Consider the following 24721-nt stretch of genomic DNA (forward strand, 5'->3'; position numbering starts at 1 on the left):
TCAGTTCCCTTCCTGAGAACCTACCAGTGTCTAAACCCCAATCATCTCAGATTGCTTTCTTTCAACTCTATCATTAAACATATTTACATTGGGTTAGCAAATTGATCTTATTTTTCCAAATATGCTTAATTTTTTTTTTTTTGTTATTAAACTCTTACTATTTAAGCCAAGCTTTTGGAGTTGATACAAAGCAACGATGTTGAATTGTTCGCTCGGATTTCATAATTGAAAGCCATGATTTCCAGAGCATTGTCTTCATCAAAAAGTAAAGAATACCTCAGAACTCCAAAAATGATGGTGATTTTTTTTCTCTTTGTAATCCTTATTCTCAAGGAAGAACACCGGGGCACCTGAGTGGCTCAGTGGGTTAAGCGTCAGACCAGCTCAGGTCATGATCCTGCAGTCAGTCTGTGAGTTCAAGCCCCCATGGGGCTCTGTCCTGACAGCTCAGAGCCTGAAACCTGTTTCAGATTCTGTCTCCCTCTCTCTCTGCCCCTCCCCCACTCATGCGTTGTCTCTCAAGAATCAATAAATCTTGAAAAAAATAAAAAATCATAATAAATGAAGGAAGAACACTGAAAAAGTTCTTTCTGTTAACTGAATAGTGAAAACGGACACGACAACAACTCAAGAGTTGAACACTTTCAGAATTAACACATCTATTAGGCAACATGGCCTCATTCTTCATTTCCTTGTGGCACTTTCTGGAGGAACATGTCATCCAGAGGTTTTGGTGACATTCATTTATTTGATGCCCTGAGTTGCATCTTAAAGTGTCTCATGAGGGAACTGATATTCTCCTTTCTCACCTAGAGCAATTCTTTACTTTTCTGAAGGAAATTGTGCTATTCAAGATTTGTATTTCCATAGTCAGACTTGAACGTTTAATTCCAAATTTATCTTTATTCTTTTTTTCTTTTTTTTTTTCCTGGGGATTTGCTTGCATGTTAACATTTAGAAAGACTCTTGGCTCCTGTTTCCAAATTCCATAATACCAAAATGAGCTTGTCGAATAAAATTGTCGTCCTTAGTGAACTGCTTCCAAAGACCGAGGCATGAGAAATGAACAATGGTAACATTACAGTGGGAGAAGCTGGAAGATGTTCCTGTAATCAAAAGGCCGATGTTAGCATCACCAGTGAAAACACGTATTACTACTGTGTAACCCTGATATGATGTAATGAGAAGAGCACTTCACTTCTGTGGTGTTCTTCCCCAAATTCCATAGCCTCAGTCTAATGATGGTAAATGTCAAACAAATCAAAACTGAGACACATTCTACAGAATACCTTCAAGAGTATTGGGGAAATAAAAGAAAGAGGAAAACAAGAAAGTAACAGATCAGAGAGGACTAAGGAAAAATGTCAGATGAATATTATGTTTTATCCTGATTGCATCCTGGAACATAAAAGAGACACTACTGGAAAGGACATTAGCAGGAAAACCGAAATGTGAATAAACACTCTAGTATTTGTGCACTTGGCTCAAATAGTATTGCGATAGCATTGTACCAATGTTAATTTCTTAGTTTTAATAAATATACCTTAGTTGAATAAGATGGCAATATCAGGAAAATCTCAGTGAAGTGTTTACAGGAACTATACTATTTTTTGCACCTCTTATATAAATCCAAATTATTTCAAAATAAAAACTTTTTTTTAATGTCCACTTAAACCTGACATTTCTAGAACTGAATTTCCATCTTTCTATTTGACATATGTCACAGGTCCAGAGCATGGCCCTGAACAAAACTCTTACTTCCTCCGGAATTAGAAACTACATAGATAAACCAGTTTCTAAAGCTTATTCATCTCACAGTTTTGCATTCTGCTTTTTCTTGGTTTTAATTCTACTGCTTTTCTGTCTCTGTTGTGGGGTCCTTTTCTTGGTTTCAACCACTAAATGTGTTGTGGGGTCCTTTTCTTGGTTTCAACCACTAAATGTTAGTTATCTATAGTGGTCTGTCTTAAGCCATCTGTTTTTCTCCACCTATGTACGATGCTTGGGTGAACTTGTGCTCGCCCGGGAGATGAAGCCACACATCAACCAAGATAAATCTCCATTCTCTATGTACAACCCAGGGTCATCCGTTGAGCACATCTGATTGACTACTGTATTCCTACATGGGAACACCTTACGTGCCTTTAATTTAATACATCCACAAGAACTCAAAAGCTTGGAAATGTTACTGAGCCTCTGATTCCTGCTCCGCCAAATGACATTGGCAGCTCAACTGAAAAATCAGAAGAGAATTGCACCAGGCTTCTTCTACTTAACCTCAGTATGACTAACCAAATTTTAATGATACCGACCCTGCCACTTAAAATCATTTATCCTGCCTCTCATTACCTGTGTTTCTAATAGTATTCTAATAGTATTACATCTAATGGTATTTAACTATTTCATACTGTTACCAAGCTTCCTTCAGCAACATTGCCCACTGATCTCTTTAAAATACACATCTGATAAACCATGCCGTGACTCTGATGAGCCCCTCTGCTGCTTAAAATGTTTTGATGGCACTCCATATTTGCTGGCTTGGCACATTGACCTCTTGTGATTGGCTCTGATGTAAGAACAGTGGGAGAAGTTATTATTTTTCTGATACCAGAAAAGCAAAAGGGGTTGGTTGGATTCAGTCTTGTTCCCCTTCTTCTTCTTCTTCTTCTTCTTCTTCTTCTTCCCCTTCCCCTCCTCCTCCTCCTTCTTTTCTTTCTTTCTTTCTTTCTTTCTTTCTTTCTTTCTTTTTTAAGGTGTTGATTAAGCATAGGTAGAGGTAAGGTAGTTCTTAACAGATGCCTTCCTTTGTCTTTACCTGTGTCATTGTGAAAAAGATGAAACCTGATAGGGAACTTGAGTAAAAAAATGTTTGAAGCAATTGGCTGAGAAGAATGAATATGAAATGCAGAAAAATGATAAGTAAATATGTAAGTACAACTCAGACTGGAATGCAAGAATTTACAGTAACAGGGCGCCTGGGTGGTTCAGTCAGTTAAGCATCCAGCTCTTGTTTTCTGCTCAGGTCATGATTTCACAGTTCATGAGTTCAATCCCTGCATCAGGCTCTGCGCTGACAGCACTAAGCCTGCTTGGGGTTCTCTTTTGCCCTCTCTCTCTCTGCCCCTCCCCACTTGCACAACTCTCTCTGTCTCTCTATCTCTGTCTGTCTCTCTCTCTCTTTATCAAAATAAATAATTAAACTTAAAAAAATGCAGTAGCCAAAGCCCGAGTGGCTATTCTCATTTCTCCACAACTATTTAGCTAATGGAAATGTTTAGGTTTTAAGGTATATGTTACACAATTATCAAAAGTGGCAAAGATAGCAGATCATGTAATCCTAAATTGTGGAGGAAGGAAGTGAGAAAATCATAGAGTTATGCAACGGAGTGGGTGTCGAGATGAATTTCTGGAGCACACTGAAATACAATTACAGTTTGAAGATTAAAGGTAGAAGGACTAAATTAGAAATAGAGGACTTAAGTGCTCAGGAATTTGAGATAGAAGAGGCGGAACAGTCTTGGAATAACAATATCTTGGAATAACAGACAGTGGCTATGGGAATGAGTTTCTCAAGTGCAATGTAAGGAACTGTGAAAGTTGGAGATGTTGGATGTTTAAAGTCACAAGGTTATTCAAGAATAGAAGTGGAAGGGGCGCCTGGGTGGCGCAGTCGGTTGAGCGTCCGACTTCAGCCAGGTCACGATCTCGCTGTCCATGAGTTCGAGCCCCGCGTCAGGCTCTGGGCTGATGGCTCGGAGCCTGGAGCCTGTTTCCGATTCTGTGTCTCCCTCTCTCTCTGCCCCTCCCCCGTTCATGCTCTGTCTCTCTCTGTCCCCAAAAAAATAAATAAATGTCGAAAAAAAAAATTTAAAAAAAAAAAAAAAAAAAAAAAGAATAGAAGTGGAAAAGAAAATGGTGGGATGTGGGAAAATCTCCAAGAGAAAACCAGTATAGGAAGAAGGGGAAACAGCGGGTAATGAAGGAAGGTGATATTCCTGTATGAGCTTGTCTGATTCATTGCTCACGGTGTCAAGGACCCCTTATAGATGCCAGTGACACCTTCCAGGTGGCCTGTGGAGGGTGAGAGAAGGCAGACTCCTTTCAAGTAAGGTAACATAGTCAAAAGAATTATTTCAGTTAGGGTGAGGAGATATGTCCGGTGTTTGCTAAAGGTGAAAGGTGAGGGAAGTTTGTTTACAGTGGAATGGTTATTCCAGAAAGCATGGTAGAAATTTAGAGTTCTGTCTATAGGTGGGAAAGGAGAAAGAGGATTTATGTTCAGATTAATACAAGGATAATGTGAGTTGTCCCCAGAGAGCATGTAATTCTTGGGATAACGTCCAATGATTACGAACAAAGAATCATGGCCTTAAAAATCTCACATTTAGGGGCGCCTGGGTGGCGCAGTCAGTTAAGCGTCTGACTTCAGCCAGGTCATGATCTCACGGTCCGTGAGTTCGAGCCCCGCGTCGGGCTCTGGGCTGATGGCTCAGAGCCTGGAGCCTGTTTCCGATTCTGTGTCTCCCTCTCTCTCTGCCCCTCGCCCGTTCATGCTCTGTCTCTCTCTGTCCCAAAAATAAATAAACGTTGAAAAAAAAATTAAAAAAAAAAATCTCACATTTATATTTACATTTATATTTATATTTATATATTTATATTTATACTTGATTTATATTTATGTAATATTTCCCTAGGCTATATGAATTATCTTTCTTTCTTTCTGAATGTTAATCCTTAGGGCCATGCAACTGCTGACCTGTAGCCGTGGCCTAGACAGCTCTACTATCTCAAGGGGTCCCGGAGCAGGAACAAGGCACAGTTACAAGAACAGGCAGGAGAGAGTGTGTGTGTTGAGGTAGGGGGAGTGAAAGTCTGTCTAAGCCAAGGGACCTGCTTCTCTGTCATCTTCTCTCTCTCTATCCCCAAATCCGTTTTTCTGAAAGCACTATTTTTTTTTTTAATTCCAAGAACAATGCCTGGCTATTTGCAAATCCTGAGCATGACTTTGTTAAATGTCCACACACTGCTTTCTCAAACCCTGCTACCTCCAAAGTCCTGCAAAACTTCACTCTTTGATTTGTCCTCATCATCAACCTCTAAGAGAGTTAATTCCTCTGTGCTTTTTTCTATAGCTTGTACAAAAATTTACACTCTTTACCACACTCTCCTGTGCTGGTGTGTTTACAGGACTCTACAATGTAAATTGCCAGGGGAGTGTTACAGGGGGTGAGGATTTCATGAGGGAGACGCATGTGTCTGGGAACACACACCAGGGTTGGGCATGCATGTATTTTCAATTGGTATTTTTGCCGTCATTTTTCTTTCCAAGAGAAGTGTAGAAGAGTGCACAGAATTATTACCTATATGGAAAAAGAGCATCTCCTGGAAACTTATAAAAGCAATTTTATGTTTTTCCCTTTTACACATGTTGTAGATCATTACCCATTTAATGATAATTGTTCCTCTGTTAAAACATGAAGCCATCTGTTCAATTTCTATAGAGATCACTAAAAATATCACAATGATAATAAAAGTCAAACACATTTTGGTAATTCAGAACTACTGCCAACTTCAATTTATATGTGTATGTTTGTGTGTATATGTGTGTGTTATCATTCTATAAGGCTATTAAAGGTAAATGCATTCTTTTCTTAGTGCACCATGTGACTTTGGCTTCCTTATTACTGAAAAAAAGAACCCACTTGTGGAAAAAAACCCAGAGCAAGCATTTGACCAGCTACTCAAAGATCTAAAAGTGCTCCGAAAACGGTGTGAACATAAGCATTTGGTGGTAAACATCATTACAGCCTGAACTGTGATAAGAATCTTGAAATAGATCAAAAAGGGACAGAAGCATGAGTGGGACATGCACTGATTCCTGCAAGTGACAAAACAATTCACCACACATGTGAAATAGTTTGTATGCTATTATGCAATAATCAGGATTGAATTGCAAGAAATAACCCTTGCATTCTAAATTTGTAAGGGAGCTTGAGGCAATGCTATTGGTGGAGGTCCTCAAGAAGGTCCTTGAGAAAACATGACACCAGCTGATACCCAACCTGCCTAGGCAATAGGAAAGCTCTCACACCCTCCCCTGTCCTTGGAATGTACACCCAACTTGCCTTTCCTACTCCCAGAGGCTGCCCCAAGTTTGCAGGCTTGAAATAGAAATGTGGTGTTGAGGCCTTCTCGACTTAGTACATGACTGAAGCCAAGTGAGGCCTCTGTATAAACTTTGAAGGTTTGGTGGGCTGGGTGGAGACTTCCTTGTCTTGTGACTGCCCAAGGTAAGCCAAAAATGTAAGTTCCCTTGCTTTCTACACCTGTCACCTGCCTACTTGGAATACCCTGTCTCGTTCTTTGGGGGAAGTTCCTTATGAGGTTGTGAACCAACAAATGTGAATATTGTGCTGAAAGTGACCTGGTTCAGGACAAAGGCCAAATATCACTCTTAGTGGGGTCACTACAAAGAAAGGGCCACATGCTGTCTACTCAGAACTCTAATAGGGAATTGTTTAGGGAATCGCTTATGGAACTTATTTTTTTAAATTAATCTCATCTAAAATGGCTGTCTAGAATCTAATTTTTTAAATGTTTATTTAGTTTTGAGAGAGAGAGAGAGAGTGTGTGAGTGGGGGAGGACCAAAGAGACAGGGGGAAGAGGATCTGAAGAGGGCTCTGAACTGAGAGCAGAGAGCCCAATGCGGGACCCGAACTCACAAACCATGAGATCACAACCAAGGATGAAGTCAGATACTCAACCCACTGAACCACCCAGGTGCTCCAGAATTTAATTTTAAATAGATGTCACTTGCTTGTACAGTTAGAATTAATTCATCAAAGCAAATAATGCATAAGGGTTAAGTTCTGTATACACAGAAATGAAATGCACTTTTCCTAGCTGATTTTTATACATAAACAAGTAGATCTTCCACTTTTGAGCCCAAGAAAAATAAATAAAGAAAAGAACAAGAACAAGAATAAGAGCAGATTAGGCAGCTATGGATTTGTGATCCTGTGAAACTGACTAGTTCCTCTGTTGGAAACTCTCCTGACTTCCTGTTTGGGTCTTTGAGGCTTGAAATATGAATTCCTCCCTCCTCCTATATTTATGATTATACATGGTAAATTTATGCAGTGAAAACATCATCAATATATTAGAATTTTACATAAAATATCAATTTCACTGTAAGAGAAAATTTAATTTTCTAAATGTTAATTATATTTATTTAGAAACTTACTTAATTCTAAGTAGCAGTGGTTAGTTAAATGGTGGATAATTCAATTTTAAAAATCAGTAATCAAGCCTCTTACAAATTAAATTTAAATATTTAAATATTTAAATATTTAAATATAATTTCAGTGGTGATGGGTTATTGTGGGACTACATTACAAAAACCTCTATTTTGGCAAAAAAAAAAAAAAAAGAACATTGAGTAAATTCCTTTATTCAATAACCCCAGTAAAATAATGATTTCTAAAACATCCAGCTGATGTCTTTTCAGCATCACAATAATAGATCATCTTAAACTTGGAAGTCCCTAAAGTATTTTGAATGAAGATTGTATCTAAAAGTTGACTCACCAGGAGAATTCACATTACAGCATTTTAAGTAATATTATCTGCTACTCAAATCTCATGAAACATATTCAGAGGCTCCCTCTAAGTTGACAGACCACAGAGAAGTGTGTCTCCCCAAGATCTGTCTCTGAAAGGCAATAAGACATACATTTTTTGATACAAAAATTGTTTAAAAACAAGACTGTAGAAAGTGGTGTCAAGGAAAAAAGGAAAAAAAAAAATAGAAAGGAAACATCTTGTCCTACCCACATTTCCTGGCTCCTGGCAAAGATTTTTCCAGGACATCATACATCCACCAGGACAATGCAAGGATACATCATAGAAGACTGTGGGCAAATCTCAGTGGTGAGTGGGATAACCATCCTACACAGAAGCTGGGCTACCACGACGCCAAGCATCTCCCAGATTTGGAAGAACCATGCTAGATAGGAAGGTCTCTGCAGCAGTGGAAAGCAGAGTGAAGAGATAGACATGATTGAAAAATGGAAGAGAGCTACAGGTGAAACCATATGCTGGGCACCAGATCTGCACCCTACTTTAGCAAAGTGGTGCTCAGGCTCCAGGTGAAGTAGGAGAATCCTAGGATCAGAGAAAGGGAATGCGTCTCCATTCCTGTTCTGAGGTGGGCCCGGATTGCTGTGATAATATGCTCATACTGATTTACTTTGGAGCTCTGTCTTCAGAGATACAGAAAGAAAGGCCCCCCTGTGAGGTGGCTAGGTCAAATCAAGTTGGCATGTCAAGTAAGGGCATTGTCTATACGCAAAAGAAATTGACTGGGAGGGAAACTTAGTAGGCCAAGGCACTGAAGGATTTAGTTTTCTGAACAGTAGGAACCAGGATCATTAGGAAACACCAAGGGCTCTAAAGTGGTGGGAGAGATGGCATGGGGTAATCGGAGTTACTGAGTTTAGACCGGAAGACACTTGAGGAAGATACTGGAGAGAGCTAGAATAATAACTCTTCACTAGTTTGAAGCTATTTACTGATATATATTTTCAGAGTTATTGGATAAGGCCCACCCACGTTATGGAGGGTAATCTCTTTTACTAAAAGTCAATTGATTATAGATGCTAACCACATATACAAAATACCTTGACAGCAAAACCTAGATTAGCTTAGACAAGATGATAAAAAAAAATTAACTATCATAAGAGGGGTTCCTAAAAATTCCCTCGGGTTTGATAATTCACTAGAATGACTCACAGAACTGGCTAACAGTATTAGATCAGATGTCTTCACTATGCTTTTTAACTTAGACTAAATAAATCCTGTAAGAGGTACAGTTTATGAAAGATACATGTTATTAATTAAGACGAACTTGGAAATAACACTAATTCTCAAAGTAATTTTGATGTGTGTTTTCAAATCAATAGAATTGTCATTGTGCCTCCTGGTGTGAATATTTCTATCTTGGAAGTACAATCCAGAATAGTGGAAAAGAAGGTAATGGGACAAGAAAGTTAAAAAAAAATAAATAAATTGTGGGTCACCAGGGGTAATAGTGAGTGGTGTCAGTCTCATTTCCATCTTTTGATTCCTGGAGATAAAAGCGCCATCTATTTGACACTGATTCAAAACATAAACAGCTTCTAGAGAACCTGACACAGCCTTACAAGGTATTGCCACCCAGCTGACATTGTAACTGAATCTTCAAAAGGCTAGTTTACCACTCTATCAAGGCGACTGCTCCACAGTGATGGAAACATGGTAAGACTAGTAAATTCCATAAGCATGGGCTTTTGCTTCCTTTCAATGGCTGTGAAGTGAATTCTTTGGTAAGAAATAATGCTGTGTGGAATATCATGACTGTAGATAAGACATTCTGTTATACAGATGCTCATTTTGGCAGAAACATTTCATGTAGGAAAGACAATTTATGTACATGGAAAGTATCTATCCCAGTCAGAAAAAAGTGCTACCCCTTTCATGATGGAAGCTGAGTATGCCCAACTTTATGGCTTGGTGATCAGATAATATCTAGTCCGTGATGGGCAGCTCAGGTTGGTGGCTGGCCCGTGATTAAGCATTTAGTCTCGATTAAGACTCAATAGTGGGCCAAGAGCTGTTTCTCAAAAGGAGGAAGGCAGGCATCTGTTTCAAACTCCTAAAGGCATACACTGTGATTCCCCCCTAAGCCTCCGAACAGAATGTCAACCTGCCACGGCCACTTCAGGTACCAATGGATCATCTGGATCATAGGGCTCAACTGTAAGAGCAGCTTGCATGACAGTCAGAAGCTCGTGAGTTCGAGCCCCATGTCGGGCTCTGTGCTGACAGCTCAAAGCCTGGAGCCTGCTTCGGATTCTGTGTCTCCCTCTCTCTCTGCCCCTAACCCACTCACATTCTCTGTCTCTCTCAAAAATAAATAAACATTAACAAAGAAGAAGAAGAATTTGAATCCCTGATCTTATCCCTGTCTTTCCCCACTTGATCTAGCTGCAATTACAAGCAACAAGCCAAATTCGTAAGCCAAATACAATAATAAGTATTTGCACTACATATTATTCTGACAAAAATATTCTAAGTTATGACATATACGTTCACTCAGAACCTTGCCTTTCAGTAAGTACTTGATTAGGACTAGCTAATGGTATTTTGTTGATATCTATTGTTACATCATGCCATAGACTTTTAGTGATGTCTACACTACTGGAAATAGGATACAAAGAAATTTATTTTAAAGAATTGGATCAGTGCACCTGGGTGGCTCAGTCGGTTGAGTGCCTGACTCTTGGTCTCCCTTCAGGTCATGATTCCAAGACTGTAGTGTCAAACCTAGCATTGGGCTTTGAGCTGAGCACGGAGCCTGCTTAAGATTCTCAGTCTCTCTCTCTCTCTCTCTATCAATCCCTCTGTCCCTCTCCTCTAACTCTGTCTGTCTCTCACTCACTAAAATAAGTAAAATGAAAAAAAAAAATAAAGAATTGATTGTGTATTGTCAAGACTAAAATCAGTAGGGAAGACTGGTAGGGTAGAAACCCAGGCTCACTTTGAGGCAGAATTTTTTTTCTCTCCAAGAAACTTAGCTTTTGTGACCTCTGGCTTATTTATGAGGCCCACTGATATTATCCAAGGTAATGTGCTTACTTAAAGTCAATAGATCATGGAGAGTAACCACAACTACAGAATACCTTCACAGCAAAACTTACATTAGTGTTGGATTAAATAACTTTATGTTATAGCCTAGCCATACTGACATAGACAATTAAAAATTAACCATCACTAGGGTCGCCTGGGTGGCTTAGTCAGTTAAGTGTCTGATTCTTAATTTAGGCTCAGATCATGATCTCATAGTTCATGAGATTAAGCCCGACCCTAGGCTCTGCACTGACAGCATGGAGTCTGCTTGGGATTCTCTCTCTCTCTCTGCCCTGCCCCCATTTGTATATGCACTCTCTCTCTTTCTCAAAATAAATAGATAAACATGAAAAAAATAGTTAACCGTCAGTAAATCTTCTTCAACGTTAATAATTCACTAGAAAGACTCATGGAGCTGACTTAAAACTATTCTGGTTATCGTTAGTTTATTATGGGGAAAAGGGACAGATTAAAGTCAGTCAAAGAAAGAAGCACATTGGACTCTGGAGAAGTATTACATATGAAGCTTCCATTTTTCTCTCCCAAGAGAGTCAGGATGCGTGATTTCCTGGTGTCACGTGGGGAATTACATACCAAGAGTGTTGTTTACAGGGTAGCTCACCTGAACCTCCATGTTCAGAGTTTTTATTGGGGTTTTATTGGGTAGGTATAATTGATTGATTGCCCACATGGCTGATCTCATTCCACAGATACATTGTGACTCAAATTCCCTACCTTAAATCACATTAATGGTTGTCTTTGGTGTGGCTTTCCCCCACCCTAAATCACATCATTAGTCTCTCATTAGCCCAAGGCTATAACACAAAGATTCTCAGGGGGCAGAGGCCAAACACTTTTTGTGGGAAGTTAAGTTTTTACACCACATTAGGTATAGGATTTTCTAGTGTTACTTTGATTGTTGCTTTAGGGTTATATTCACTATGCTCAAGTGGTAACCTACCACTTGACATACATACAGTATAACAACATAACAATATTTCGGCCTTTACATTACTGCTCTCTTACCAACCAATTGCTTGATAAATACTGTACACATTTACCACACAGTTATCACTGCTAATGCTATTCATTCTTTGTGTAGATCTAGTCTCCTACCTGCTGTGATTTCCCTTTTGCCTGGAAAACTACCCCTAATAGACCTTTTTGGTGCATTTCTTTGATTGTTTAGTCCAGTTCTGCTAGTTATATAGTCTTTCAGCTTTCATGTGTCAGAAAAAGCAAAAAAAAAAAAATTTTAATGAAACATATTTTTGCCTGGTGCAAAATTTTAGGTTGACTATTCTATTTTATTATTTATTTATTTGTTTGTTTATTTCTTATTTTTTTCTTTCAATAGTGTAATGTCTTTTTACTTACATACACTCTGAAGAGAAATATGCTGTCATGTTTATGTTTGTATCATCATTAATCTGTACATAACATGCCTTTCTTTTTTCTTCTTCTTCTGGAAGCTTTTCACATTTTCTATGATCGCTTTTGAGCTATTTTCCTATTATGCTTTGGTATAGTTTGGTATAGTTTTTCTTCATGTTTCCTGTGTTGGGGGTTTTTTGAGATTCTTCGACATTACCATTCACAATTTTCACCAAATTGGGAAATCTTCTAGCTGTTATTTCTTTGAATATTTTTCTGCCTACCTATGTCCTTCAGGGAATCTAATTACATATATATTTTTTTTTAATTTTTTTTTCAACGTTTATTTATTTTTTTTGGGACAGAGAGAGACAGAGCATGAACGGGCGAGGGGCAGAGAGAGAGGGAGACACAGAATCGGAAACAGGCTCCAGGCTCTGAGCCATCAGCCCAGAGCCCGACGCGGGGCTCGAACTCACGGACCGCGAGATCGTGACCTGGCTGAAGTCGGACGCTTAACCGACTGCGCCACCAGGCGCCCCTACATATATATTTAAGGTGCTTGAAGTTCAATAGATAACTAATGCTCCTTTAATTTTTGTAAATTAATTTTTTCTCCCTGTGTTTTATTGTTGATAGTTTCCATTGCCATAATATCAAATTCTCTAATGTTTACTTTTGCAATGTCTCAACTGCTTTAATTTCATCCAGTGCATTTTTTTTTCAGACATTGTAGTTTTCCCCTCCCCATGTCCCTTTTGGGTCTGTTTAGTATCTTTCATGATCTTGAAACACATTCAGAACAAATGGGATGCAAGTGTAATAACTGCTCCATTGTCTACATCTGCCAATTCTAGTATCTTTGCCAGTTATTAGATCCTTTAGACAGTTTTATTTTTCTTCATGGTAAGAGTTGTATTGTATTGTATTGTTCTGCTCCCTGGTAATCTGTAACTGGATGTCACATGTGAAGTTTAACTTGTTGGATGCTATATATCTCTTCAGTCCTATCTATACATATTCTTGAACTTTGGTTTGAGACATAGGTAAGGTACTTGGAGACAAGTGGACTCTCTATATTTGTTTTTAAGATTCATTTGGTAGGTCTACAGGAGTGTTTTCCCCACCACTGAGGCAAGACCTTTCCAAGTATTCTTTCAACTATACTGGGAATCTTAAGCTTTTTTTTTTCTTTTCTTTTTTTTACAGATTGATACTATTCCTGGCTCTGTGTGAATTCTCAGTATTGTTCCCTCAAATCCTTTCAGATGATTCTTTCCCTGAACTTGTGTAATTTCTTCACATGTATGTAATGATTGGTATTTGCTGAATATTTACCGGCAGTCCTCTCTAGACCTCTAGGGTTGTATCTCTGTTTGGGTCTCTCCTCTTTAGGATCTGACCCTGTGCAGTGTGGATGCAAGGATACCTAGTTTATTTATACAGTCTTTGGCCACAGAGTGAGAAAAGTCTATGAAACCCAAGTAGCATGTACACTCTTTGCTTAATGGAATAACTTACTGGTATGACAATCCCTTGCTTTGTATCCCATTTTATCCACTGCACCAAATCTTCCCACACTCTTTATCTGACTATTCCTCAGGGAGAGAGTGAATACTACAGCACCATGCACCTTATTGTACATTTCATTGCACATTCCATGCTTAGGATATGAGCTGCAGGATATGCATCCAGGAAACTGGAAATCCTGTCTTTATGATTTCGTCTTAGAGGCACATTCTACTCCATTTGGTGGAGTATCACCTCTGCTCCTAGCTATACCCGCACTTCTCAGTTGCAAGAATGTTCATACAGTACAGCCGGTTTCCTACAGGTGACAAGTTATGTTCCCCAGAACTATTAGAGCTATGTTTCTACACATTTTTACTATACATCATTCCCAGTCTCAAATAGATATTATTTTTTTTTCCTGACACTTCTGTCTTAAGTGAAACAAATTTTCCTTCCAATCAGTATTTCTATATATGGACGGGCAAATATAGATACTTTATCTACACTATGTCATTTATTTAACATAGGAAAATAAATTATTGTTATTATTATTAACAATTATTTGATAACTGAGTTATACCTAAAAGTTGTTATTTTAGAAGTTTTATACTATTCCATCAGTTCAGAGCAGCCTCATAAGATGACCAATCAATAAATATGTTGTATATTTTTATTTTGTCCATATTACCATAGTGGTGCAATAAATGTCTTTATATACCAACTTTTCATTACCTTGTAGATCATTTTATTCAAAAAATAATTACAGAAGCAGGACTAATGGTCTAGAGTATATAAACATTTTTAATGATCCAGATAAATATTGTCAAATTGCTTTTCTCAAAGTCCATGGCAAATTAAGCTCCCATAAGCATTACATACATTGGCCTTTCTGGCTATTTCGGCATTAACAAAACAAAAAAAAAGAAAAGAAAAGAACAATTTAAGTAGTTTTATTGATGAAAATATATTTCTAGTTTAACATTATTTGATTTCTGTAGAGAAAAAACATGATTTTTTTTTTAGATTTCTTTTTAACGTTTATTTATTTTTGAGACAGAGAGAGACAGAGCATTAACGGGGGAGGGTCAGAGAGAGAGAGAGACACAGAATCGGAAGCAGGCTCCAGGCTCTGAGCCATCAGCTCAGAGCCCGACGCGGGGCTCGAACTCATGGACCATGAGATCGTGACCTGAGCTGAAGTCAGACACTTAACCAACTGAGCCACCCAGGCGCCCCCATGATTTTTTAATGTATTTGACTTATTTTGTAAAATTTCCATTCATATTCTGTTTAATTTCTCATTTTTAAAAATGTTAACAGAAAATATTGCTTATGATATTTTTAACTTCATGTATCTTACTGATGTTTTTAGTGATCTATTACAGGATTGATTTTGTGGCAGTCTCATGTGCACCTTTAAAAAAGAAAGATTTTTATTTTTATAGAACAATATAGACAATGCACAATGGTAGAGAGAGTCCAGAGAAAAATCAGAAGTTAGGGAGATGTGGAATGGTATATCTAAGTTAGTCAGAAAATCTCCATGTTTATTTAATATTTATCTACTTATTTACTTACTTAAAGTTTATTTACTTTTATTTTGAGAGAGAGCACGCAGAGAGGGGCAGAGGAAGAGAGAGAGAGAGAGAGAGAGAGAGAGAGAGAGAGAGAGAATCTCAAGCAGGCTCTGCACTGACATCAGAGAACCCAATGTGGAGCTTAAACCCACAAACTGTGAGATCATGACCTGAAGCCAAAACCAAGAGTCAGCTGCTCCAGAAAAAAATGTAGAGAGGTGATTGCAAAGGCAGCAAAGAAACTATTACAAATTAGGATATATGTTGCAACAAAGAGAACAACAACAACAAAATAGTGGCTCACACATAGTAGACATTTATTTTTCTTGCACATGACTGTGCAAACACAGGCAGGTGCTTCAGAGGGGTATGCAGTGCTTAATCACAGGTTCATCCAATACCCAGTTTCCTGCTATCATATTGTTTTGTTATTTTTTAAAGCCTTACTCTCATTTCATGATCAAAGCGGGGTCACCAGCCCCAGGTCCCTATTCCAAGGTTCCAGCCTACAGAGAAGTGAGAAAGAATAGAAGTAGGAAGCAAGAAATTAGCTTTTAGCGTCCATGAGCTGATATTTCACACATTGTGTTCTCTTGCGCAGTGTGGCTAAAACTTAACCACACAGCTATTCCGGCTATATTGGGAGTCTGAGAACTGTAATCCCAGATGGGATTTCCATGTGCCCAGTAAACCCCTCGGGGGTTCTGTTCCTAAAAGGGAAAGACAGCAAGTGGATCCTGGGAAGAAAACTCATGGAGTCTGACAGTGGGCCAGATGACTTAGATCTTTGTAGGTCCTTTTGAGAACGTTGTCTTAAACACAGAGATCAGAAACCGTGAGATTAGAGGGAGTAGTAGTGTCTATTACTGAGGAGTACTCTGATCCATCGTTGTGTCCTTATGGTGCCCCAATAACACTGATTTATGCATGACACTTCATTTTATATACAAAGTGTGGTTGTATACCAGCAATTCTGTTTCAGGAATACTTTTTCTATCGCCTGCTATTGGTTGTGTGGTTTCCACTTTTAATTACTGTGGTTCTATACATAAAGGGGGTATAATATACTGGATACTGCATTGGTTCAGGTGCAGATTATCCATGTTGACAACTCAGACAAATTCATTTCTATTGTGAGACTTCTCCATGTCTCAATTTCTTGATCAGCCTCACAGATTTTTGTGAAGAATAAATGTGTTATGGGCACCTGGGTGGCTTCATCAGTTAAGCGACTGACTCTTGAGTTTGGTGCAGGTCCTGATGTCACAGTTAGTGAGTTCAAGCCCCACGTGGGGCTCTGCGCTGACAGTGCGGAGCCTGCTGGGGATTCTGTCTCCCTCTCCCTCTTCCTCTCCCCTCCCCATGCTGTCTCTGTCTCTCTCAAAATAAATAAATAAACCTGAAAAAAAAAGAATAAATGTGCTAATAAGTACTTAAGTACTTAAGCACATAGTACACCCTCAAAAACTAGTAAAAGTTCGTTTTCTCGTTTTTTCACATTTTCATCTTATCAATTTATTTTCCTCTTAAAATTGGACTTGGGCATTTTTCACATTCTTCTTTTTAACACTGCTATCTTATGAAATCTCAATAGATTTTCTTAAGTTTTGGTTGTAATAAGTTAATTTGTAAAATTTTTCTCTGTTCCAATATTCAGGCAAAGATATAAACATTCAGACATAAGATATTTTCTTTTCAAAAAAAAAATTTCCTGTACTTTCTACATATTCTTTGTTAGGTATTTTGAAAACTTTTTTTTTACTGTTTTCTTGATAATTATTTATTTTGTGTGTCCTCCGAAAAATTATGTGCAACATCATATTTCTACATTCTTATGCGAATGGTATATGTTTATATACATTTTCCAGGAAGAGCTTCATGCCTTTATGGATTACAAAACAAACCTCAAATCCATATTTTCTGTTATAATTTCCCATAGATAACCTCCCAGTGGACTGTGTTTTACAATAGAAATAGCCCAGTGTTCTCCTCGATGCTATTGCCTGGAATTCAATTTGGCCTGAAAACAAACACATCAACCAAGCAACCAAGCAACAAAAACTGTGCTGTGATTTTTGTGTGTTTGATAAAGTGTGCTATATCAAAGGGCACAAGTTCCACATTCTTGTATAATCTCCATGCTGAATTTTTAATTCACAGCCATTTTCCTTTCTTATCTCCTCAATAAAACTGAAGGACAAGCCATAAACTTAAAAATGACAACATTCGTTATTGGATCTTTTTTTTTTTTTTTTTTTTTTTTAAGATCTGGCATGGAATATTTCTGAAATGATGCTTACCTTGCCTTTTGGACTTAAACTTTGGTCTCGGGTTCCTTCAGTTTAGCACATATGCATCCCTGGGACACTTCTCTTTCATTATTGCTACATTTCAATCTCTATTGATTGTAGCTACTGATTGTCCCATGGGGAATGGAAGGTTGCCCCAAGACAGAACTGTACTCATGGTTTCAATCCTTGTACCACATCGTTTCAGACAATCAGTATGTTCTTTGATTAACTGAATGACTAGGCAAATACAACAACAATTGACCTCAATACCCTGCACAGTTTCAATGATGTATTACTCTCAAGAATAATTTTTCCTCCAAACAAAGTGCTTGCTACAACACTTTCATGATTACACAACACCATTCTAATTAAAAAAAAAAAAGTATCTATGTTTTCCTGTTACAAAATTTATCCCCATAGCATAGCAATGTGCGGAGCTCAAAACGAATGAATTCATAAATGCGTTGCTTTCACACTTCCGACCCATTCCTCCAGCTTGGGTACAATATACGTTTGATAAAATCAAAATTTGTATCTGTTAATTATCTCCCAAGATAGCTAAGTTAATCTGTAGGAAATTCATCGTTTCTTGTTTTCTGCAACTGTGTAACTGTTTCCGAGGAATATTTATATCTTACTCAGTCTTTTTACACTTTAATCTTGTATCATTTCTAAGGCGTCTGAAATCCACACAAGTAGAAGATGGGATTCCAAGACTCCTTGGCTGAGCCTTTCCAGTTTGTTTGTTTTTATAGAACAGCTTCTGCAGCAGTGGGTGAGTTGGGGAGAACATGATCATGTTCTGCCTTTTCCGCCTATTTGATGGGATAACTGTCCTCAAGGCAGCTCCAGGACTGTGAAGTGCTTCTAGGGCTCCGAGAGAAGGATGCCTCATCCCTACCAGTCACACACTTGGTATTTTCATGCTTATGTTTTCCAAATGGGTTTGGAGGGCACTTACTGAGTATGCTAAGTATGGTGCAAGGGGTAAGAGGTTCAAAATTCAGAAAGGTTTTGTATTGTGTCGGTTTTCATGCAATCAAGCAGATCAGAGTTCCAAATGCATTTTTTTTTAAGTTTATTATTTTGAGAGAAAGAGATCATGTGCACCCATGAGCAGGGAGGGGCAGAGAGAGAGAATCCCAAGTGGGCTCCACATTGTCAGGTACTGTCAGTGTGGAGCCCAACGTGGGGCTTGGTCTCAGGAACCGTGAGATCACGACCTGAGCCGAACTCAAGAGTCAGTCGCTTAACCACTGAGCCACCCAGGTGCCCCCTCAAGACGCTACCCAAAGATCCTATGACACTTTGTCCCCAAATGGACATTGTTTTCTGAGAAAGATTTTGCCTGTCTGCTCTGGCAAGTCTGAACACTAAGATTTTAGCAGGAAATCTCAGTTGAGCCCACTTTTGTCTCAGGCCTCTTAATAGAGATTTTTTTTTCTTCCTTAGGAATTTCATAAATAAAATACAAAAGCAAACAGTTGAGAATAAATATGCCCTTTTTATACTGACAAAATTAAGCTCAAACTGCCTTGGATGAGAAAAGGTTCAGTTTTTGCATGCTGATAATTAAAATGGTCTGGATATTTAAGCTTAAAAATGAGACTAAATATGAAGATGAGTAATTACAACGTGTGATTCCTGAACGAAGCCCACCCAGTACAAGCACTTTACTACACTCTTCATAAATAAAAATCAATTTGTAAATTATCAACAATATGCATTCCAACTCATCTAGCTATAATTGCAATGTTATTGTGTGCTTAGTTTCTAAATTTGCTGCAGCAAGTAATTAGAAACAAGTTTGGAAGGATACTTAAAGTCATGGTCCAATTTGTACTCTGATCATCTCTGATCATGTAATTCTACACCCTGTCACCCACACTGCTCCTGACTAAGCTCAAGGAAGCGATTTCATTTTGTCTTTTCCTTAAGTCAAATTAAATCACTTGCTAATGAAGCAGATATTGAATCTTTGTTTGTAATGATAAACAATCTTTAAGAATGTTCTACTCAAATCATAATCTTGTCATGTTAATGATAGCACATCTTGTAAAGACTTTCTTTAAATCAGTAATGTTCATTAGACAGAAATGTAATTCTATCTCACAATGGAAACTGTCAAATAGGACATACTTTCTCTATAATTTAATAGCAAATTTGGGTCTTTCTGTTATTTGAAAATGATACTTTTCAGCACACTTAAAAAAAACAGATGTTGAATTGAGAAAATATTATTTGAAATAGTTAGCAGTACAAGCATTAGCATTATGTTAGTACATATTTATTCCAAGCTATAAATTTTCAATTAATTCAATTAGAGTGAGTTTCATGTTTCATAGCCTATATTTCACTGTGAAATTGGATGTTATTTTACCTTCTTCCTCAAGCATTAGTAATGAAACAAAAATATGCCAATCATGTTACTTCAAGGCAAGTGGTTTTAAATATACATATTTTTAAACTCCCTCACTTAATAAAGAATTTCTTTTAAATTTGTTAGAGCTATGCATCATGTCAGTTGTGAATATGTTGGAGGCCAGAGAAAATAACATGAAATAAGATACAAATTATTCTGTAACAGTACATATTACAGTAAATATTAGGTATACTTTTTCATATTATATAATATTATTATGGGAGTTTTGAACTACAGAATACAGAATGAAATAAACAAGAGTGGCAAAATAATGGGAGAAATTTAATTCATGTGAAGATCATATAACTGGACAACCTAAAGAAAAAGAATTTTAGTGGGAGAATCTCTTACATCTCTCATGTTTTCATGATGAGATTTTTTTAAATGAAAAGTGAAGAATTTCAAAGAAAAAGTGTTAGTATATTTTAAAAATCAATCAGTTTCTACTCTAACAAATACGATATGCCTTTATAGCCAGTGCCCCTGAAATATTAAATATGTGTTTATACCCTGGACCACAAATCCAACGTCAATAAGTTTGAGATATTTTAAAATGCAGATAACATTCTTTGGGAGTAATGAAAGCAATAATATAGATAATAACCGCTAAATATATGTCAAGCATTGTATAAAATAATAAATGGAAGTAGAGTTCATTACCCAGACATCAGAGCCCAAATGCAGAGTCATCATTCAAAGCTCATACTTGTCACTGGAATAATAATGCATTTTAAAAATTTGAACAAAATTATTTCAACATATTGGAAGTTAATAAAATGTCCATCTGAATAAGTTTAGTTGAGAAGCTTTAAATTTTATCTACAGAATACTTTCTTTAATTTTTTTTTAATGTTTATGTGTTTTTGAGAGAGAGACAGAGTGTGAGTGGGGAGGGACAGAGAGAGAGGGAGACACAGAATCCAAAGCAGGCTCCAGGCTACTAGCTGTCATCACAGAGCCAGACACGGGGCTTGAATCCACGAACTGTGAGATCATGACCTGAGCCGAAGTCGGACGCTGAACCGACTGAGCCACTCAGGTGCCCCTAACAGAATACTTAAAATATAAGAACAGTATTAATCATTAGTACTGATGAAACATAAACAAGTATGTGATCACATGTAGAAACCCTTAGGATTAAATAATTTTCTTTAAAAAATCAAAAATTGGAAATAAATAAATAAATAAAGTTGAAGCTTAGTTAAATAACCGCAACGAAGATTTGAAGAAAACAGAATTTCAGACACTTTAAAATATAGAAGCTTCCAAAAAATAAAATAAAGTATAGACAATCTCCTAGGGAAATAGTTCATTAAAAATAAAGAAATAAAACAGAAGTATTTACTAGGAAAAAAAAAATAAGGACTCTGTTGCAGGGGAAAGACTTCTTTTATTTTGTTTTAAATGAGGAAAGCACATAGGAAATACATGTACATGCTAATCATTTTGAAACTACCAACAAAAGTGAATTGTTATCACTTTTTATGATAAAAATTGCATGAAAGTTTTTTAAATCCAGTGTGAAAAGGAAAGAAATTATAATTGCTCTTGAATTACCTTCATAGGAGCTCTAATCCTAAATGGCTTTATTTATAAATTCTTTCTAACATACATATAACCAAGTTTCTAAAAAAGTCAGAAAGGCTGTTGACTATAGAAATTGTCATTTTATAAATCCAGAAAAGCTCTGATACTAAATTAAAACAAATATAGAGAGGTTCCTGGGTGGCTTAGTTGGTTAAGTGTCCAAGTTGGGCTCAGGTCATGATTTCACAGTTCCTGAGTTCAAGCCCCACATCAGGCTCTCTGCTGTCAGCTCAGAGTCGATTTCAGATCCTCTGTCCACCCCCCTGCCCCTCTTTTGCGTCTACATGCACACTCTTTCTCTCAAAAATAAATAAACATTAGTATATATAAACATTAGTAATAAACAATAGTATATATATTAGTATATATATAAATAAACATTAGTGTATATATATATGTATATATGTGTGTGTGTGTGTGTGTGTGTGTATATATATATATATATATATATAACAACAGGAATATATATATTCATTTTTCGTGTGACCATAAGTACATTTTTTTTTAAAGTTAGCTATTCTGATCCAGGAATATATTACCAAGACAAATGTTCTCTACCAGTTTATCAAACCATTACACGACTGAAGAAAAGATTGAAATGTCCATAGTGATAATTGTAAAAAAGTGATTCGATAAAATTCAAAATCTACTTATGTTTTTCGATGAATATTCTTAAGAATGTGAAAAAAGATATTGATCTATAAATACAGTTCCATCCCAATCTAATTTTTTTTCATGTTTATTTTGAGAGAGAGAAAAAGAGAGCTTGCTCACCTGCAGGAATGGGGGAGGGGCAGAGAGAGGGAGAGAAAATCCCAAGCAGTCACCACCTATATCTGCAGAGTCCGAAGTGGGGCTTGAACTCAAGAACTGTGAGATCATGACCTGAGCTGAAATCAAGAGTTGGACACTTAACTGATTTAAGAACCCAGGCGTCTCAATATTGGTCTTATATATGATGAAACCTGAGACACTGATTCTAAAATGTATTTGTAGAAAAAAAAACGTATAAGAATATCTATGCCCTATGTCATGTAAGTGTTGAATCACAGAATTCTATACCTGAAGCTGATATTACACTGTTATGTTAACTAATTGGGATTTAAATAAAAACTTGGAAAAAATTAAATACATCAAATTCTCTAGAGTGGGTGGGTTATATTGTTAGTTAATAAATCATATAACATCAGTGGCATATAATTTTCTGAAAGTACAATTTGTGTATCCGTAAAAAAGAGAATATCCATACCCTAATTATATTTTTGTCTAAATTATTGTCTGAACTCATGTATTTTCATTTATTTTTTTAAGCAAGAAACTATTTAAAGATATAAAATCTTTGATCTAGCAGCCTTGATCTAGTAATAAGTCTTGAACATAAAGTTCTGATGCTATTATGTTTGAGAGTCTCTGTGAGCATTAGTAATAATTCAACTTCAAATTTGCCATATGTTTCTCTTCAAAACCCAAGCTAGGATTAGTCTATACCCTCTACTTTCTAGCTGGGTATGCTTGTAAATTAATGGCCTTCAATCTCATTTGGACAATCAGCATGCCTGACAAAATTTGTAAATGTCTCTAGACTAATTTCCATTCCTCTCCCACTGTTAGAGCCAATTTTATTTCCATGGCATGTCTACTCCATATTTCATCATTTTAATATTTAAAGGGACGTGGCAGCGGTGTGATAGATTACTGGCCACAGGGTGGGAACACTTAGGCCTGCCTAGTGTTTCTTTCTTTCTTTCTTTCTTTCTTTCTTTCTTTCTTTCTTTCAATGGCAACATGCCTGAAGTGTCTTCTTTTAACCAATCTGCATTTCACTTGCTTTACCTAAAAATTGGATTTAAAATAGCTGATATATGCCTTGCACACTAAGTAAACTCCCAGGGAAGGCTGCATGTTTGCTATTCCAGGACCAGAAGTGGAGATTACTAAACTTTTTTTACATACTTCCCACTTACTGTCCTTAAGTTGTTTTAGAGATAAGCAGTTACAATCATCCATCATTAAAAAAAAAGGGGGGGGGGCACCTGGGTGGCTCAGTTGGTTAAGTGTCTGACTTCGGCTCAGGTCATAATCTCAGGGTTCATGGGTTTGAGCCCCGCGTTGGGCTCTGTGCTGACAGCTCAGGGTCTGGACCCTGCTTCAGATTCTGTGTCTCCTTCTCTCTCTGCTCCTCCCTGACTTGTGTTCTGTCTCTTTCTTTCAAAAAAAATAAAAAATTAAAAAAAAAGTTAAAAAAATAAAATAAGAAAAAAAAAACCATCACTGAGTCAAGTTTTGAAAAGCCACTGGGCAGCTCCTTATCTTTGTAAGGAGACCAAAGAGCTTTTCCATAGTTTCTAACTAATTCCTACCTTCCTGACTTTACATTAGTTACTTGCCTCAGGAAACTTAAATTTCTGGCTGATTTCTCTTTCTTTCTCTCTCTGCTTCTCTGTCTGTCTGTCTCTCTCTTTTTTATCCATGGATATAGATTCTTCATATTTTTTGAAGAATTTTTTTAATGTTTGTTTATTTTTGAAAGAAGGAGAAAGAGAGAGGGAGACACAGTGCGAGTGAGGGAAGGGAAGAGAGAGAGGGAGACATAGAATAGGAAGCAGGCTCTAGGCTCTGAGCTGTCAGCACAGAGCCTGATGAGAGGCTTGAGTTCACAAACCACAAGATCATTTCCTGAGCCAAAGTCGGATGCCCCACCGACTGAGCCACCCAGGTGCTCCCAAAATCTTCATATTTTAAAAGTAAGATTCTGGTCAAATACAAACGATGGATGTGTTAGTTTCCTCAAGTTACTGTAATAAATTACCACGTGGTTTACAATAACAGAAATGTATTTCCTCATGGTTCTGTCAGCCCCAAGTCTGAGAATAAGAAGTCTGCCCACACCCCCTCCTGGAGTCTCTAAGAGAAGCATCCCTTACCTCTTCCAGCTTTGTGGCTCCAAATTTTCCAAGATCTGGATTTTCCCCCAATCTCTGCCTCCCTCTTCATATAATCTAACTCTTCTTTTTTAATAAGGACATGTATCACTGATTTAGAGCCACCCAGGCAATCCAAGGCAATCTCATCTTGCTATCTTGAAATTAAATATGTCCACAGACCCTTGTTCCAAATAAGATTCTGGGTGGTCATCTCTTTTGGAAGCCGTCATTGAGCCCACAACAACTGCTAAGGGAAAAATAAATTCCAAAAATATGTGCGTAACTTCATAAAGCCACTCAAAGCCTTGCTCATGTTACGTGCAGAGTTACAGAGGTAGATAAAAGGAGGGTACGCATGGTGAGACAGTG

The sequence above is a fragment of the Prionailurus viverrinus genome, chromosome A2, assembly GCF_022837055.1.
Source record: "Prionailurus viverrinus isolate Anna chromosome A2, UM_Priviv_1.0, whole genome shotgun sequence".
Classification (NCBI taxonomy): Eukaryota; Metazoa; Chordata; class Mammalia; order Carnivora; family Felidae; genus Prionailurus; species Prionailurus viverrinus.